General features: G+C 44.5%; 1 protein-coding gene across 1 annotated transcript in view; it reads right to left on the reverse strand.

Annotated features, from left to right (window-relative positions):
• CPM (carboxypeptidase M) overlaps positions 1–9,429 on the reverse strand; it is a 289,531-nt gene extending 280,102 nt beyond the window's left edge. Inside the window, exon 1 of the mRNA XM_060025195.2 lies at positions 9,418–9,429. The gene's annotated coding sequence lies outside the window, so the exon portion shown is untranslated. The remainder of the gene's footprint in view (positions 1–9,417) is intronic.
• Positions 9,430–17,509: the final 8,080 nt, after the last annotated feature.

Genomic DNA, 17,509 nt, shown 5'->3' on the forward strand with positions numbered 1-17,509 from the left:
CAGCAATGACTCCATAACTTCAGCTTCTACCCTGTCATGATTTCTTGCATTTTCCACTTCATCTGCTCTTGAAGGCTAACAGTATTGCTAGTTGTGGCAGTTGCATGTTTCGCTATAACCACTGAAAAAGAATCATATTCTCCACCAGTCACAAAGTCATAATATCACATCTGTGAAAGGATCTCAGTCTAAAATGGAACTGGAGGATACGAAATGGAGAATCTCATGCATTCACCCTCAGAAGAACTGAACTGAAGAACCGAAAGCCTGATCTACAGAAGGCCGAGACTCACCTCCTGACCAATGAACGCCTGCCAAGAATCTATCCCCATCCTCAAGCCAGTCACCTTACGACTGTAGCTGGACCTCCCCTCTTTGTATTCCTTTCCCTTAAGTACAGCCCACCCCAAACTCTCAACACATTCACCTGAGCTTCCTACAACATGCATTTCCCATGGCCATTTTTTCTGCTATTCCCGAATAAACACAACTTCTGGTCATTTGAGCTTGCCTCAGTTTACCTCTTTATTTAGGTTGACACATCCTTTCATCATCAATGTAAAAAAAATAGCTACTATCCTTACAACCCTTAATATTTAGCACTAAAACTCAGCCCTTTCACATAGCTTATATCCCTGGAATGTAACAGCCACCCTGGGAAGGGCAAGAATGTTGGTGGGTGTTATTGTCTTTTTAATTTTGAACAGATATAAAGTGACTTACTCCAGCTAGTGAGTGGCAGAGTTTGAATCAGAGCTAACATCTTTGACTGCACCTTCTGTGCTGTTGCATAAAGCAGCCAAGAGGACAAATTATGTGCAATGTTTGATTTTAAAGACTTTTTAATAGCTTTATGCTTTTTTGGGTTTTGGGGGGTTTTTTAGCTTTATGTTTTCATGGGAGACAGAAGAAAATATTTTTTGAGTTTAATAAGTATAGGCATTCTTTAAGCAAGGAATTTATTATTTTAAAAATCTCATCTCTCATTCTTCTGCTGCATTCTAGGCCCCACTGCCTGAGTGTTTCAAAATAAATAGTGTGTTCTTAATGCTAGGAGCACAGACTTGAACTAAATCCTGAAACATTCACTCCATAGATCTTTAGTGGGTGCTTCTCTGGCTTCTACAGGAGACAGATCCAGGTATGCTGACTGTTCTGTGCTGTTAACCACTCTGCTATGGAGACTCTCCAGTCATTCTTTTGAGGCAAATTCTGAACAGAGTGAATTTTTTTTCTGACAGTTTTTCCATCTTGAAAAATACTTTTAAGGAGCTATCTCCAGTGAGCCATGCAAAATATTCATCCCGTCAGTCAATAGATATTTACTGAACATCTCCTGCTGCCAAGGAGCTGGGGCACAGTGGGAAATAAGACAGAGAGGATGCCCGTACTTAAGGACATGCTACAGAAAACAAATAAACAAGATAATTTCAGATGATATGTGCTGTGAAAAAAATAAAACAGGGCAATATGATGAGACAGAGTGACCAGGAGGCTGCTTTATTTCAGGTGATCAGGGAAAGCCCTCGGAGGAGCTGTCTTTGAGCTGAAGATCTTAAACTTCCGTAAAGCTCATGGATGCCCCGGCTTGTTTCCAATTAACACTCAATCCAAATGTTTCTACTTCATGCAGTTTCATTGCTTTGGTTGAATATTTCCAAAGATTTGATATTTTCTCCTTTCGGCAAGGTTGCTTTGTGAACAGTTCCATATTAATCTGATGCCTGAAAGACAGGTTGCTAAGATTTATTTTGATGTGAACTAGTTGTCCACTCCCCTTTTTCTTCTCAGTGTGTCTGTATCAGCTCCATCAACAAGTTGGCCTTAAAAACATGCTTACCCTTAGCGCATGAGACTGGGTGTGTATGGTTTCCTTGCCTGGTGAGAAGGAGAGCAGGCATTCAGAGAAGGCATGTTATTCTTCCTCTCTCTGCCCCTTTGCAGGCTTGCACAGTGGGAAAAAAAAATCTGTCTTTGGACTTCCCTGGTGGCACAGTGGTTAAGAATGCGCCTGCAAATGCAGGGGACACGGGTTCGAGCCCTGGTCCGGGAAGATCCCACATCACGCGGAGCAACTAAACCCGTGTGCCACAACTGCTGAGCTTGCGCTCTGGAGCCCGCGAGCCACGACTACTGAAGCCCGCGCACCTAGAGCCTGTGCTCCGCAACAAGAGAAACCACAATTGCCACAACTAAAGAAAGCCCCCACACAGCAACAAAGACCCAATGCAGCCAAAAAAAAAAAAAAACTGTCTCCACTCCAACCCGACTCATTGTGCTGCCTTGAGCGTCCCCTCCAGCAGCCTAGGAAATACGTAGCCCAGAGCCCACCGTAGGAGGCTGGGAAATGTGCAACTTTTGAGTGTGTTTTTCTTTCTTCCCTCTGGAAGATAGGAAACATGTATATTATAATCATCTGGGAAGCCTTTTCGAACTACATCCCTTCCATCACCACTAGGCGTGTGAACGGGGAGGGAGGAGGACACTGAGAAGACTTCCAGGTGAACCTCATGAATCCCAGATGACTGTGCTCTTCTTAACACAATGCATGAAGAAGGTATGAATCAAGTCTGAAGTGTAACTATGGATGGACGGTGACGAGTTAATTATCTTTTATTCAAAAGACAACTATTGGGCTTCCCTGGTGGCGCAGTGGTTGAGAGTCCGCCTGCTGACGCAAGGGACACGGGTTCGTGCCCCGGTCCGGGAAGATCCTACATGTGGCTGGGCCCATGAGCCATGGCCGCTGAGCCTGCGCATCTGGAGCCTGTGCTCCACAATGGGAGAGGCCACAACAGTGAGAGGCCCACATACCGCAAAAGAAAAACAAAAAAACTATTGAGTCAGAATACTATACTCAGCAGTAGGGAATAGAAAGATAAATAAAATATGATTTCTACCTACAAGGGGCTCACAATTTAGTAGGCAGGGCAGATTTAAAAACAGAGAAGTTATAATGAAGTGAAATAAGTGATTATATAAAGACTTAGGTTCCACTGAGTATCATATTTCCTTAAAATGCAGTAAGATCTAAATGATTATCTAAGGTTATGAGACTATTTAATAAATGCTTTATTTAAAGTTATAATGAATAACTTTAAGGATCCTCCAAAAATGTTTCAAATCCTCAGGAGTTCTCCACAAATGTTTCTTTTAAGGAGCTAGGTATATATTTGTCAAGGCTCAGTTTAGCAAATGTAGAAACATCTTCATTGCTAGACAAGGCGAAATGACGTGGGGAAATCTTCCAAACAGAAAACATCCATTGTAGACACATGTTTGCCACCATAACTGAATTTCCATCCTTTACCAAGTTTCATGAATGGCCATTGAAGTACGACATATGAACAGGCACAGAAAACCCCAAATGAATTTTATAGGAAAGTCGGCCCTGTAAATTTCAGCATTGACAAGTACCTTAGAAATCATCTTTGATCAATATGCTCCTTTTACCAACAACACATCTGAAGCCCAGAGAGTTGAAGTGACTTACTCAGGGTCACACAGCTAGTTAGTGGCAGAGGCAGAAAGTCTGCTGTCTCCTGATTTCTCTAGTGCTATTTTGCAGCTGCATCTCTGAATTAGCTGGAGGTATTTCTGTAGGAGGAAATAGATATCAAAAAATCCTTCTCAGCCCACACATAGAATAAGATCTAATCAAGAACAACAGACTGTTTAAAAAGAGAAAAGTGACAGGCTAAAAGAGATGTAATAGAAGTCTTTGGCACCATGCCGTATTTTCCCTGCATCACCCCTCACCCCGCCAACACACACACATTCCATGACCCTTGGCTTCAAGGGTACCCTTACAGGCTGGGTATGCTTCCTCAGGATGGATGTGCTATTAGTATCAGTCCAGGCTGGTCTGGGAGGGTCACTGAGTCCTTATTCATGGTTGCTTTTTCTATGTGGGAAGTTGTAACTTGAACCTGATCGATGTCACTACAAAAAAACCTGCCTCCAACTTGTTTAAGGCTTAACACACCAAGAAACACACACACACACACTCTCCTGTGTGGGCCAGTTTCTCATGAATCCTCCTCCCCTAACTGATACTGGCTCAACAGTCCATGTGGCCAGGTCTTGCTCACCAATGCCAAATTAGCCCCGATAGATCTCACATTCCAAACTAAACATTAAGTATCTCTTTTTCTTCTCCTTCTACTCAGGATAACATAATCATAAACAATTCTCTGTAAAATACCCCACAGGCTGACATCTGTTTTCCTTTCCTCACCTCCCAAAAGGTGATCATAAACAGAGCTTCAAGAAATTTCTTCTACAGCTGTTTCCATTACACCACTGCTTCTCCAGTTTCAGTCCTTCAGGTGTTTCCTACCATCTGTTTATATTTGTGTTACCTAAGAAATAAATCCTCTTAATTGAAAAACAAACAATATGTGATGGCAAAGTCCTAGGCATGACAAAAAATCTCACCAAATTAATCCTGTTCACAAAGATCTTCGAAAAATGGCTTCAACCTCGACCATTCTGCTTATATTATAGAGCCATCTGGAAACAGCCACTAACATTAAAGGATTTGCATTCCCTTTTTTCAAGCGTCCATGATGAAAACAGAATTCCCTGCATTTGCTCAACAAAAGGGGTCTTTCTAAGGAAAGTGTCTTTAAAAATCCAGGCAAAAGAAATCCTTTCTACTCATGAAAGGGATTTGTGATTCTGGAGATGTGCCTGATAGTTCCACAAACCATAGCTCAGTTACTGAGAAAGAAAAATGAAAGTCAACCTGTCACATGCAACTCAGGCCTCTGGGAAATGCTGACCAACGGGAGGCAATAATGCAAGCTGGTCAGAGAGCAGTGTATCAATGTCATAACATCATGACTGCATTGTTGCCTATGGGGCAAGCTCATAAACCAGTGAAAACGCTGGTTCTGGATTCACACCGATCTGGATCTCAATCCAGGTCCACCAGTTATAGTCTTGTGAGCAAGAAATTTTTTTTCTAATGATAAAATAGGGTTAATTATATTTCCTTCTTCATAGGGTCACAGTTAGGATTAACTGAGATGATTCAGGTAAAATGCCTAGCCCTGACCCTGACAAATAGCCGGTGTGCAATAAACATTGGTTAATAAGTAAATGAGTTGACCTGGCAGCAGAAGTAGTGGGGAAGCAGGCCAGTGGGCTACCTTTGGAGATGAATGAAAGTAATCCTTCTGCTAGGGGAACCTAAGCCAGAATTCATGCCCCAGACATGTAAAAAAGCAGGACATGCCTCACTCATCCAATACGGCCAAAAAGGTTCGTGACTAATTTTGAGTTGCTCCATCAATTACAGACTTAAGGGATAGTTGAGCATCCTTTTTTTCTCTTGCCAAATCATGATTTGCAAAATCCTATTTGGTAAGAGAAATGTTGCAAAGCTCTTTATTTTTAAAGACAATTATTTCAACAGCAAAAAGTAGATTACATGGATAACTTCCAAGGTTTCAGGTCAAAGCCTTCCATGTCTCTAACAGCCTAGAGTACGTGGTAAAAGGAAGGTACTTGGGCTTTGGTGCCAAGTAGACCTGAGGGTAAGCCTGGGCTCCACCTCCTGCTGTACGTAACCTGGTCAAGGTCCATCATCTCTCTTTCATCTGTGCACAGAGGGATGGTGAAACCTACCTTACAGTGTGGTTGTGAGAACTAAATGAGAGTATTATATGTGAAAGTGTCGCATGGTAGATAATGAATAAATGGGAGTACCTCTACCTTTCTTTTCCAAATCACCCAGAGAGCAACCTGAGTCTCTCTGAATCCCTCCAGGAGAGCTCTTTCTTAGGGAATTGTAGCTGTGGATGAGGTTTTGCCATGTATGTATGTTCTCTATGAGACCTATTACTTAAACAGCCCCTTGAGAATTTTTTTTTAGGAGGAAGGGGGACGAGAGAAGGAGTCAATGGCAGAAACCTATAGGTTGGAATTTTGGCACTGCTTAACTGGCTGCTCAGAGGATATCATCCTACCCTACATCCATCCAGCCACCTGCTGATTCCACAAATTTACTGAGCACCATTTCTGTGTGAGCACTGCACTTAGGGTTAGGGAGACAACAGTGAGGAACCAATGACCCCTGCCCTTAAGAGTTCACAGTCCAGGGAATTCCCTGGCAATCCAGTGGTTAGGACTCCACACTTTCACCCCCCAGGGCTCGGGTTCAATCCCTGGTTGGGGAACCAAGATCCCACGAGCCGTGCGGCATGGCCAAAAATAAAACAAACAAGTAAAGAGTTCACAGTCCACTGGGAGAGACAGAGAAAGAGAAGCACACTTCTCAATCAAAACACAGTCTAATGTGATCAGCATCAAGGGGGGTTGGGGGGAGGTACAAAATGCCGTGGGCATGGCAAGAGCAAGACACATGCTTCCTGGGGAGGCTATTAACTGGAGACTACTTTCAATTTATTCAGTGAGGAGTAGGGAAAAATGGATTTTAAATCCATTTTTTTAAAGAATAATATAATAAACACTGGTTCGTCCATTACACCACCTAAGAAATAAAACACTACAGAGAAATAGGGAAATGGGTGAAGGTGGTCAAAAGTTACAAACTTCCAGTTACAAGATGAGTACGTCCTGGGGATGTAATGTACAGCATGGCGACAATAGTTAACAATACTATCTTGAAAATTGCTGAGAGTAGAGCTTAAAAGTTCTCTCATTATAAGAAAAGAAAATGTAACTCTGTGAGGTGATAGATGTTAACTAAACTTACTGTGGTGATCATTTCACAATATATACATATATCAAATCATTCTGCTGTACACCTTAAACTATACAATGTTATGCGTCAACCATATCTCAATAAAACTAGGAAAAAACCCACTACAAATACGGTTGAAACCTCCCATGTTTTCCTTCCTCTCCCATTCATATCTTTACACTTTTACCACATAGGTGTGTATGTATGTCATGTAGTTTATACAATTTTTTAGAGAAATATTCTACTAAAAAAACATTGTTTAAGGACATTTAATTCACTTCTACTAGCTGAACATCAAAGCAAATCAAAGTTCTGAAAATTTTTGCAAAGATTTTTATTTTTCATTTTTTTATAATTATTCCCCAAGTTTGCCTTTGGGTTTCTGAACCCCACACATTCTTGGGAGCAATATTGACTTTTGTGTGTGTGTGTGTGTGTGTGTGTGTGTGATACGCGGGCCTCTCACTGTTGTGGCCTCTCCCGTTGCGGAGCACAGGCTCCGGACGCGCAGGCTCAGCGGCCATGGCTCACGGGCCCAGCCGCTCCGCGGCATGTGGGATCTTCCCGGACCGGGGCACGAACCCGTATTCCCTGTATTGGCAGGCGGTCTCTCAACCACTGCGCCACTAGGGAAGCCCAATATTGACATTTTAAAAAATTTAGAAAATAGAAAAAGACATCACCCATTCACTGTAAATATCACTATACTCTAAGAATTCAGTTTCAGAATTTCTGCTGCCTTGACAGCACATGCATACCGTAAAAATACTCAACAACGAAAAGGTCTGCGCTAAAGAGGACAGTTACCTAACTTCTTTAAAATGTTCCACTCAAGAGTACTGGTTGCTACAGTAAGCATGGGACCAATCTCCTCAGGTATGTAAGGCGTTGGGTTTGCAGTGGCATTTGAGCACACTCAGGGGTGGGCACCCTGGGAAGCTTGACAAGCAGAGCACATAAGGAGGGCACCCTACCTGGACGTAGGTTTAGGGATATTTTCCCATACTGTTGGATAAAAAAGTAATGGATTGGTAGAAATTACTCCTCCCCACTTCTGTTGGTCTGGTAAAGACACTATTTCAGGCATAATGAGAGGAGAATCAGAGTGAAAAAGAACATGGCATATTTGAGACAATAAATGGCATTTACTGTTGCTGGGGCATAGAATTTGAGGTGGGAAGTGACAACATATAAGCTAGAGAAGCCAAGAAACACAGAAGAACCTCTATTAGAATGTCCTACACTACAGAATACATTTATGGAAAATAAATTAAATGGAGCATGCAAAAGTGCTCAGTGGACAGAAGTAATAAATGAATGTAGAATTTAAATGTATTAAAACTCTCAGCATAATTTTCCTCTACAAGGCCAAAAATGCATCCTATTCTTCATTTACCCTGTTCACTTATATTGTTCATCATTTATGCAGTAATGGAGCAAAATTATTAAACTAAAGAATAAATTGAGAGGGGGCTTCCCTGGTGGCACAGTGGTTGAGAGTCCGCCTGCCGATGCAGGGGACGTGGATTCGTGCCCCGGTCCGGGAAGATCCCACATGCCGCAGAGCAGCTGGGCCCGTGAGCCATGGCCGCTGAGCCTGTGCGTCCGGAGCCTGTGCTCCGCAACGGGAGAGGCCACAGCAGTAAGAGGCCTGCGTACCGCAAAAAAAAGAAAAAGAATAAATTGAGTGCATTACATTACATCTAACGACTCATGCAAGAATGGCACTCTCGTGTCCCATTTTATTGTGACAGGAAAATGCACGTGACCTTCTCCGTGCCACTGGAGAACCATCCATGCTGTGAGATGAGGTTGCATCTGTACAGGGGTCCTAGGTTAGATTGGCTTAAAGGATAATTTCTTTTTCTGGGACTGTACAGAGTTTGCCCCAGCAAGCGTTTGGAGTGTTCCACTTGGAATATCAGCCCAATAGCACGTCTGGAGAAGTGGGGAAAGGGAATTGGAGAGGAATAAGAACGGACAGGGGGAGCAGGTCAGAGCCGGGCACTCTTCCCAGGACAGATGATCAAAGGCCAGACAGGGGCCAAGAGGTTCAGTCCAGTTTTCAACCTGCCACCCAAGGTCTGAACAGAAACTGGATCCTCTAGTGCACGGCATGTGGACATGCAGCAGGTAGCTAGGCACCTGTTGAGAAATCATGATGAGGATGAGCCAGGTAATTCAACTATTCCATATGAAGCAAGGAAAACAAGAACTGGAGACATCCTCTAGAGAGAAGCAGGTCTCTGGCAACCCCTGGGGTCGCTGGGTGTGGGGCTGGAAGATGACAGAGCGGAACCACATGGATGATTCAAGAGACTCAGGAAGAAGCAGGCCTGGCATAGGTACAGTCTCCAATAGCCTCACAAGAGTGCTGACCTAGCCCTACTTCCTGGACTCTTGTAACAGCAGGAAGCCACAGGGCCTGTACACAAGAGACATGGTAAACTGTCCCCCGAGCACTTGGGAATAAATGTTCACCTGGAGATGTAAACACATTACATTAACTGCTCAGAGGTATGCAGTCAGCTCAGAGAGACAAAATGCTTCTGAGGCCAGCAAGACTTGACCCAAGGGAGAACATTAAGAGATCTAAACAACTGTGAACACAATGCAAAAAGTAGAGGCAGTCCTTGACGTTCCTGTGTCTGTTACACAAACGACACTTTTACATTTCACAAAGACACTCAAGCCACCATTTCACTCACCGAATGTGCCCTTTCCCCACCTCTGCTGAGCAGTGGACACTTGGAACTGCCACAAGGTGGCACTGCCTGCCAGCCAATAGTTCAGTTCATCAATGTCACCCTTGCTCTACCCATTACAGAAAATCATTTATGTGTTTTATAGCCTTTGTCCTTAATACCTTATAAAATGAGCAAAAGTTGGAAGTCGCCATAAAGGAGAAGATACTGACAAGAAGGATCAAGTGTCTAGTCCCTCTCATAGTTCCATTTCCTCTGTAAAATAATAGATTGTCATTCTTATGTATAATTTTCAATCTCTTGCAGAGTTTCCGTAGGATCAGTCAGCATCCCTGGCTACAACCAACTGACAAGATCACATGCGGTTGCCTGCAAGGTCAGACTCTGGACCGTGGGAAGCCCATCAGGCAGCTATTACTTTGTCAGTCTCTTGGTAGATTTCTGGTTTCTCCTATTTGCATGACTCTCATTTTTATTCACTGTATGCTTTTCCATTTGAATTTCTTCCAAAGAATCGAAACCACATGGATGTACAGAGTGCAGCATTTTGAGGTCCTTTGTGCCTCACTCACGGGGGATCAAGCAGGAGAGTGGCTGTCAAGTTAGTGGGGAACCCAGGGTTGACTAGGACAGGTGTGGGCAATGAATCCAAGAGAGGGCTGTTGACTAGGAGCCAAAAGTCAGGATCAGAAAGATTCAAAGCAAGCAGCAAGGTCAAGGAACTGGAGGATCTGAAATGAAAGATGAAGACAAAACTGGGGAATGGAACAGAGACAAGCATGGAGAGGAAGCAGAGGATAATATTCCACTAATGCAGTGGGATTTTGCACCTTACCTGGGTGAGTTGGCAGGTGTTTGGAGCATGTATCAAGAGGGGTTGAAGTTCTAGGATCAAGACAGACTATTAAATTCCTGACTCATCAAGTTCTCACTGGTTGATTGGGGAGGGGGGGACATTGTGCAAAAGCTGGGAACTAATGTAGAGCCTCTATCATGAGGCTAGGTTGAGGTAGGAAATTGATGGATGTCACTGCTCCTTTATTCTTGCAGGCTTGGAAGAGCCGGCTGACTTTTATTCTCCCCAAGTATATAGGCATGTGCCCTTCTCAGGTTTCCAGCCATGTAAAGGGTACAGCTGCCAGTATCATTGAGGAGCAGGTCAAATTTGAAAGGCTGACTGAGAAACAATGAAAGGAAAACTGTTGTGAGTTATTGGTTTAGTCGGAATAATACACTCCCTCTTCTTGGGATTACAGCACCACCCCCCGTTTCTTTGGGGAAATGCTCTTCCCAGACTCTATGGGGTTTTGTGGGGCCGCCAACCCCAGTCCTCTGCAGAACACCCAGCTGCTTACAAGGGTGGGCATGACCAAGAATGCACCTATCATAGTTCTCAGCCCCTGGCTAAATCACTGGCCCAAGGAATGGGCATGTGATTCAAGATAGACCAGAGTCCTTCCCTGGAATTTGTTGGAGTTCAAGGAAGATCTTTCTTTTTCGTTAGATGGAAAATTATAAGAATGTGACCCTAGAATGGCTGGCAGTCACATCTCCTATGGGATGCAGGGCCAAGATCCCGCTTCAGTCAAGGACTTGGCCCAGCTGTTGGGAGTATTGTTGGCCCACAGCTTTTGGCTGTCAGCCTTCAGGGACTGCCTCAGCTACAGAGAGCTTCCTCACCCAAAGTCACCCCTGCGCTGAGCCGCCCACATGCAAAGACTGATGGATGCAGCAGCCAGGCCATCTCCATCCAACTCGGGACAACTCTGAAGAGCTATTCTAACTCCACAGTTCCTGATGGGGTCAGCCCAGGCCAGCGCTGGGCCTGCATCACAGCTCAATTTTGCCTCTGCCCAGTCCTGCAAACAGCTTTTCCCTTCCACAGGTGTTAATCCTGAGGGTACTCCTCAGTAAACATCCTGAGGGGCTTCCCTGGTCGCGCAGTGGTCGAGAATCTGCCTGCCAATGCAGGGGACACGGGTTTGAGCCCTGGTCTAGGAAGATCCCTCATGTCACGGAGCAACTAGGCCCGTGAGCCATAACTACTGAGCCTGTGCATCTAGAGCCTGTGCTCCGCAACAAGAGAGGTCACGATAGTGAGAGGCTCGCGCACCACGATGAAGAGTGGCCCCTGCTTGCCACAACTAGAGAAAGCCCTCGCACAGAAACGAAGACCCAACACAGGCAAAAATAAATAAATAAATAAATAAATTTTAAAAAAAGAATCCACCTGCCAATGCAGGGGACATGGGTTTGAGCCCTGGTCCGGGAAGATCCCACATGCCACAGAGTAACTAAGCCCACGTGCACCACAACTACTGAGCCTGCACTCTAGAGCCCGCGAGCCACAACTACTGAGCCCGCGTGCCACAGCTACTGAAGCCAGCGCGCCTAGAGCCCATGCTCCGCAACAAGAGAAGCCACTGCAGTGAGAAGCCTGCGCACCGCAGCAAAGAGTAGCCCCTGCTCACCGCAACTAGAGGGAGCCCGTGTGTAGCAGCGAAGACCCAACACAGCCAAAAATTTTAAAAAATTAATTAAATAAATAAAAACATCCTGAACGTTAAATTCTATGTCGGGGTCTTCTTTCCAGCCTGCAACACCCACCGCAAAGAGGAACCTGAAAGAATGAAGCCAACACACAAAGAGAATATGAATTAGAGAGGGAGAGACAGAGAACAAGAGAACCGGCTGTGTGCAATCACCCAGGAGCCTGCTCCAATCCTGGCATCCTGTGGTTTGATTGTATGAGCCAATTAATCCACATTTGAGACGTTTTGTTTCAGAGCTGGTTTGAGCTGGCTTTCTGATATTTGTGTCCTAGTGAATACAGAAACCACCTGAACAAAGTGCATGGAATGTTTGTGTTTTTTTTAATATTTGTTAAACACAGATGATGTGTGGAGGGTACTTGTGTGATACTGTGTCATTTATTAACCTCTCTGTGCCTTGATTTTTTGCATCTATAAAACGGATACCATGACTTATTTCATTGTACTGTTGTGAGGATTAACTGAATTAATTCAGTTAGAACAGTACTGTACTGGGCACATAACTTATCATAAGTTGGTGCAAGAGGAGCCATTCTCTTCCTTCATTTAAAAATCAATGAGGTACTTCCCCAGTGGTCCAGTGGCTAAGACTCCAGCATTTCCAATGCAGGGGGCCCAGGTTCAAACCCTGGTTGGGGAACTAAGATCCCACATGCCGCAGCACAGCCCAAAAAAAAAAAAAAAAAAACAATGTTACCAGCTTGTGCCAATCTTGATCCGTGACGCTTATGTAAATTCCTTTTGCTGCTTTGTATGTTGATGGCACCATGGTATAGGACACTAAAGATTATTTAATCTGGCTTGCAAACTGCAATGCATATGGGAGCAAGCCAGTAGCCCAAACGAAGGAAGCAGGGAGTGGTGAGGACCGAGGCAAAATGGAAAGCATATACTTTGTCGAAAGTGGGCAGCGGCTCAAGCACAGCTGATGGTTACCATATGCAAATGAAGGCTTGTCACTGCCAAATTTTTAATTTTGGGGGGAAATTTTTTAAAACTGTACTTTTATCTAAATTCTTATATTTTTGCAATATTGGCCATTTAAACAATACAATGAAGGCCAAACAAAACATATCTGTCAGCCACTGGCTTGACGCTTCCATTGTATAATATTTATTGAGTGGTACATATGTAGTGGATTTTTTTTCTTATTTTAAAAACAAAATTTATTATCTTTGGCTGCGTTGGGTCTTCCTTGCTGCACACGGGCTTTCTCTAGTTGCAGCGAGCAGGGGCTACTCTTCGTTGCAGTGAGTGCGCTTTTCATTGCGGTGGCTTCTCTTGTTGCAGAGCATGGGCTCTAGGCATGTGGGCTTCAGTAATTGTGGCACGTGGGCTCAGTAGTTGTGGCTCGCGGGCTCTAGAGTGCAGGCTCAGTAGTTGTGGTGCACGGGCTTAGTTGCTCCGCGGCATGTGGGATCTTCCCACACCAGGGATCAAACCTGCGTCCCCTGCATTGGCAGGCAGATTCTTAACCACTGCGCCACCAGGGAAGTCCCTTAAAATATTTTAATCAAAATAATACCTGAGCATGGGTTTTACAAAATAGTATAGAAGCGCTTAAAATTAAAATCAGCAATCTTCTGTCCCCGTTCTCTCAGGCCCCACTCCAAGAGAAGTTATATTTTCCTAAAGAATATCACTGACTCTTGATTTATAATCCCTTTTAGACATTATATTTTTAATTCATATCATGATACATGAAGAATGAACTCATTTACAATTAATTATATTTTTTAGACTCAACCATGGGTATCTTCAGCTTTCCCCTAGTCATCCAATTTCTTTTAACACTATTGAGAGCTGAATAAGTCAGGATTCAGCCAAAAACCATGATAATTATTTGATCAGAAGGAATTCAATATAAAGGATTGTTTATGTGTAAAATTAACTGAAAAAGGCAAAAAGAAAACTCTAACAGAGTTTCTGAAGCACGACACTGTTGACATTTTGGACCGAATAATTTTTTGCAGAGGGGCTGTCGGTGAATTGCAGAATGTTTAGCAGCATCCCTGGCCTCTCTTCATTAGATGCCAATAGCACCCCCCGACATACATCCTCTGAACTGTGACAATCAAAAATCTCCCCCCCAAAAAAAAAAAAAAAAAATCTCCCCAGACCTCTGCTGGTGCTGCTGTCTGAGGGAGCACTATGAAGCTGGGGCTGCAGTTGTTAGAAAAACTGCAAACTGGATTCCACTGCTTCCAGAAAATGACCTGCAGCTGCGGCGGTGAAGCTTGGTGGGAATGAGGCTCTCTGGAACAGGAGGGACCCTGCGAGTCACTTTTCCTCCTCCAGCCTTTCAGCCTCCCTCTAGTGCCCCCTGAAGGCAGAGCCTAGCAGCGAGCCAGCCGGCAAAGCAGAAATGTGGTTTGCAGGGTCCCAGCCCCAGAGTCACAGAAGGTCTGTGATAGAGAAGGTGGTTTGGAGCTGAAAGAGCTGGCACAAGCGCCAAGCTCTGTACTAAATCTCTCATGTATTATCCTGTGTGATTCTCAGACTTCTTGTGCTTACTAATCACTGGGGATCTGAGATGAAATTGGAAAAGCCAAGAATAAAGAAAGGTCATGGTAAGTGGTTTGAATTTATTCCTAAGGAAAATAGAGAGCTATTGAAGGGTTTAAGCAAAGGAGGTACACATTTATAGACAATATATTGGATGATTTTTCCTGGTGGCTAATCTTATCCATTATGGATTGATTCTTCGGTTTTGCTCTCAGTATAACCTGATTTCCAGTCCAGGGGACATTTCCCTTAAACCCCTCCAGGACTATTATCCCAGTCGGAGTTAGGGGCTCCCTCGAGTGGGTGCTCAGAGCTTCCTTACGGGCCTTTTTGCCTTTGTTGTTGTTGTTTGAATGTCTGTTTCTCCCACTAGACTGTTAATGCCTCAACAGGAATTGTGTTTTATTGATTTTTGGCTGCCCGCAGTCTAATGTAATGTGCTCCTTAAAGGCTTAATGGAAGGGTAAACGAGCAGGAAGGCAAGAAGAAATCAACATATAAATGTACTTGTTAACCTACACCTCCTAGACGCACAATTTCTCAGGTGACAAATACACATAAAAATTATGGGATGTGACCAATGTTACACTTAATTTAGCTCCTTGAAAGATGTGTCCACCCACTGACATACTCCAGGACCCACACAGAAGCAATTCTGGGTTACAGAGTAAGACTTTGAATTACTCTACTTGTTCAATTCCTGAACTCATTCCTCCTCTCCTTTATTTCTGATTCTTCCCACCTGCAGAGTCTCAATCTAGGGCTCCCTAGTCGGGTGGAAGAGTTGATTTCTCCAGCCTCCCACCTTGACTTTCTTTCATTTCTTCCTCACAGCTCAGCAATTCTTAACACCCTCAGGACCTGAACCCTAGCACCTCCCTTTCCCCTGTTTCCACCAGAAACAGCCAGTAGGTTGAGGTGTCACAGTGAAAAGAGTGTAGCTCTGAAATTAAACAGACTAGAGTCAATCACACCTTACCACTGTGACTTTGGGAAAGTCATTCAACTTTACTAGTTTTCGGTATCCTCTTCTCTAAAGTGGTTAATAATGTCTACCTTATGGGATTGTTAAGAAAATTAGATCACGTTACATGTAAACTTCCAAGCATCATGTCTGGTGTCTTAGGTAGGTTCCTGGCAACTGACTGAGAGGGAGATTTGCATGCAGAGGTTTTATCAGGGAATGCCCTTAGGGTCAACGTCATGGGGAAGGAAGAGATGGGAATGGGCTGAGAGGAAAGGACTGTAAAGCAGTCACAGTAAGACCTAAAGCTAGGAAGGTCCTTCAGACTAGCTCTGCCCTGCCCCCATCCCCCCTGTAAGCCAAGGCATTGAATGCTGACTTTCCCCAGGGGGAGAACCTTCTGTAACCTTGGATGAGCTGAGGGTCCTCAACTGAGGGCAATTCCCAGAGAGCAACTCGGCTGAGAGCTGTCAGCGGGCGACACTTCCCAGCAGAACGAGGCTCAGATCCGAGGCGGGCATCTCGGCAGTACATCAGAGACACTGACAAATGGTGTGGTAGGATACAAAAATATATTTCGTTCTTTGTCCCTGGTTTGGGGCACAGAGCTCCTTTAAGAGCTTTTAAGCCTTGGAATTTCCTGAGTGATAGGAGTATCTTTTATTATTCCTAACAAGCCCCTTTGATCACGCCTGAGTTTATGCTAATCTGGTGACTTAGGGCGGGGCCCCTAGATGACTTAGATGGAACTGGTTTCAGGAAGACTAAGTAGAGCTGGAACTTTGAGCCCCACCCACCAACTCTGGGAAGGAAGAGCAAGGTGAGGGGCTGGGGGAAGGTGAGGGAGATTGAGCTCTGTAAAAACTCTTGCATGAGATTCAGAGAGCTTCTGGGTTTGGAACAACATTGACGTGCCGGGAGGCTGGCATGCCTGGAGAGGGCATAGAAGCTCTGTGTCCTCACACACACCCCGGCCACCCCACCCCCATATGCATCTCTTCCACTTGGCTGTTCCTGAGCTCCATCCTTCATAATAAAGTGGTAAACGTAAACAAAAAGCATGTTCCTGAGTTCTGCAAGCCATCCAGCAAATTATGGAATCGAGGAAGAAGGTCCTGAGAACCTCTGATTTATAGCCAGTTGGTCAGATGTACAGATGGCTCAGGACTTACACCTGGTGTTTGAAGTGGGTGCAGTCTTGTGCGACTGAGCCCTTAACCTGTGAGGTCTGCACTAACTGAGTAGTATCAGTATTGAATTGAATTGTAGGACACCCCATTGAGGTAGGAGAATTCATTGTGTCAAAATCACCCCAGGTGGGTACTTGATATATGTAGTAGTTCTATAAATTGAAAGAAAAATAACAATACTAACATGTAGTGGACATTTGCTAAGTATTTACTGAATGATATAATAAATGCTCACTCTGGGTACAAAAATCTTGACTACACTTGTTAGTTGCCTCTACCCAATTGGGGGTTTTTTGTTTGTTTTTGTTTTTGCCACACCACGCAGCATGCAGGATCTTAGTTCTGGGACCAGGGATTGAACACCTTGCCCCCTGCAGTGGAAGCAAGGAGTCTTAACCACTGGAGTGCCAGGGAAGTCCAATTCTACCCACTTTTGATATACCTTTAACTGTACCTGAGTGGGATTAACTCACGACCTGATGAAAATATCAAAATGATGTGAAAGCATTCCAATCTAAAATGGAACCAGGGGCTTCCCTGGTGGCGCAGTGGTTGAGAGTCCGCCTGCCGATGCAGGGGACACGGGTTCGTGCCCCGGTCCGGGAAGATCCCACACGCCGCGGAGCGGCTGGGCCCGTGAGCCATGGCCGCTGAGCCTGCGCGTCCGGAGCCTGTGCTCCACAACGGGAGAGGCCACGACAGTGAGAGGCCCGCGTACCGCAAAAATAAATAAATAAAATGGAACCAGAGGCTACAAAATGGAGAATCTCACACACACGCCCTCAGAAGAACCAAACTTAAAGAATTTAGTGACTGATTTCCCCATAAATGCCTGATTTACAGAAGACCAAGACTTACCTCTCGACCAATGAACACCTTCCAAA

The sequence above is a fragment of the Delphinus delphis genome, chromosome 11 (assembly GCF_949987515.2).
Source record: "Delphinus delphis chromosome 11, mDelDel1.2, whole genome shotgun sequence".
NCBI classification, from domain to species: domain Eukaryota; kingdom Metazoa; phylum Chordata; class Mammalia; order Artiodactyla; family Delphinidae; genus Delphinus; species Delphinus delphis.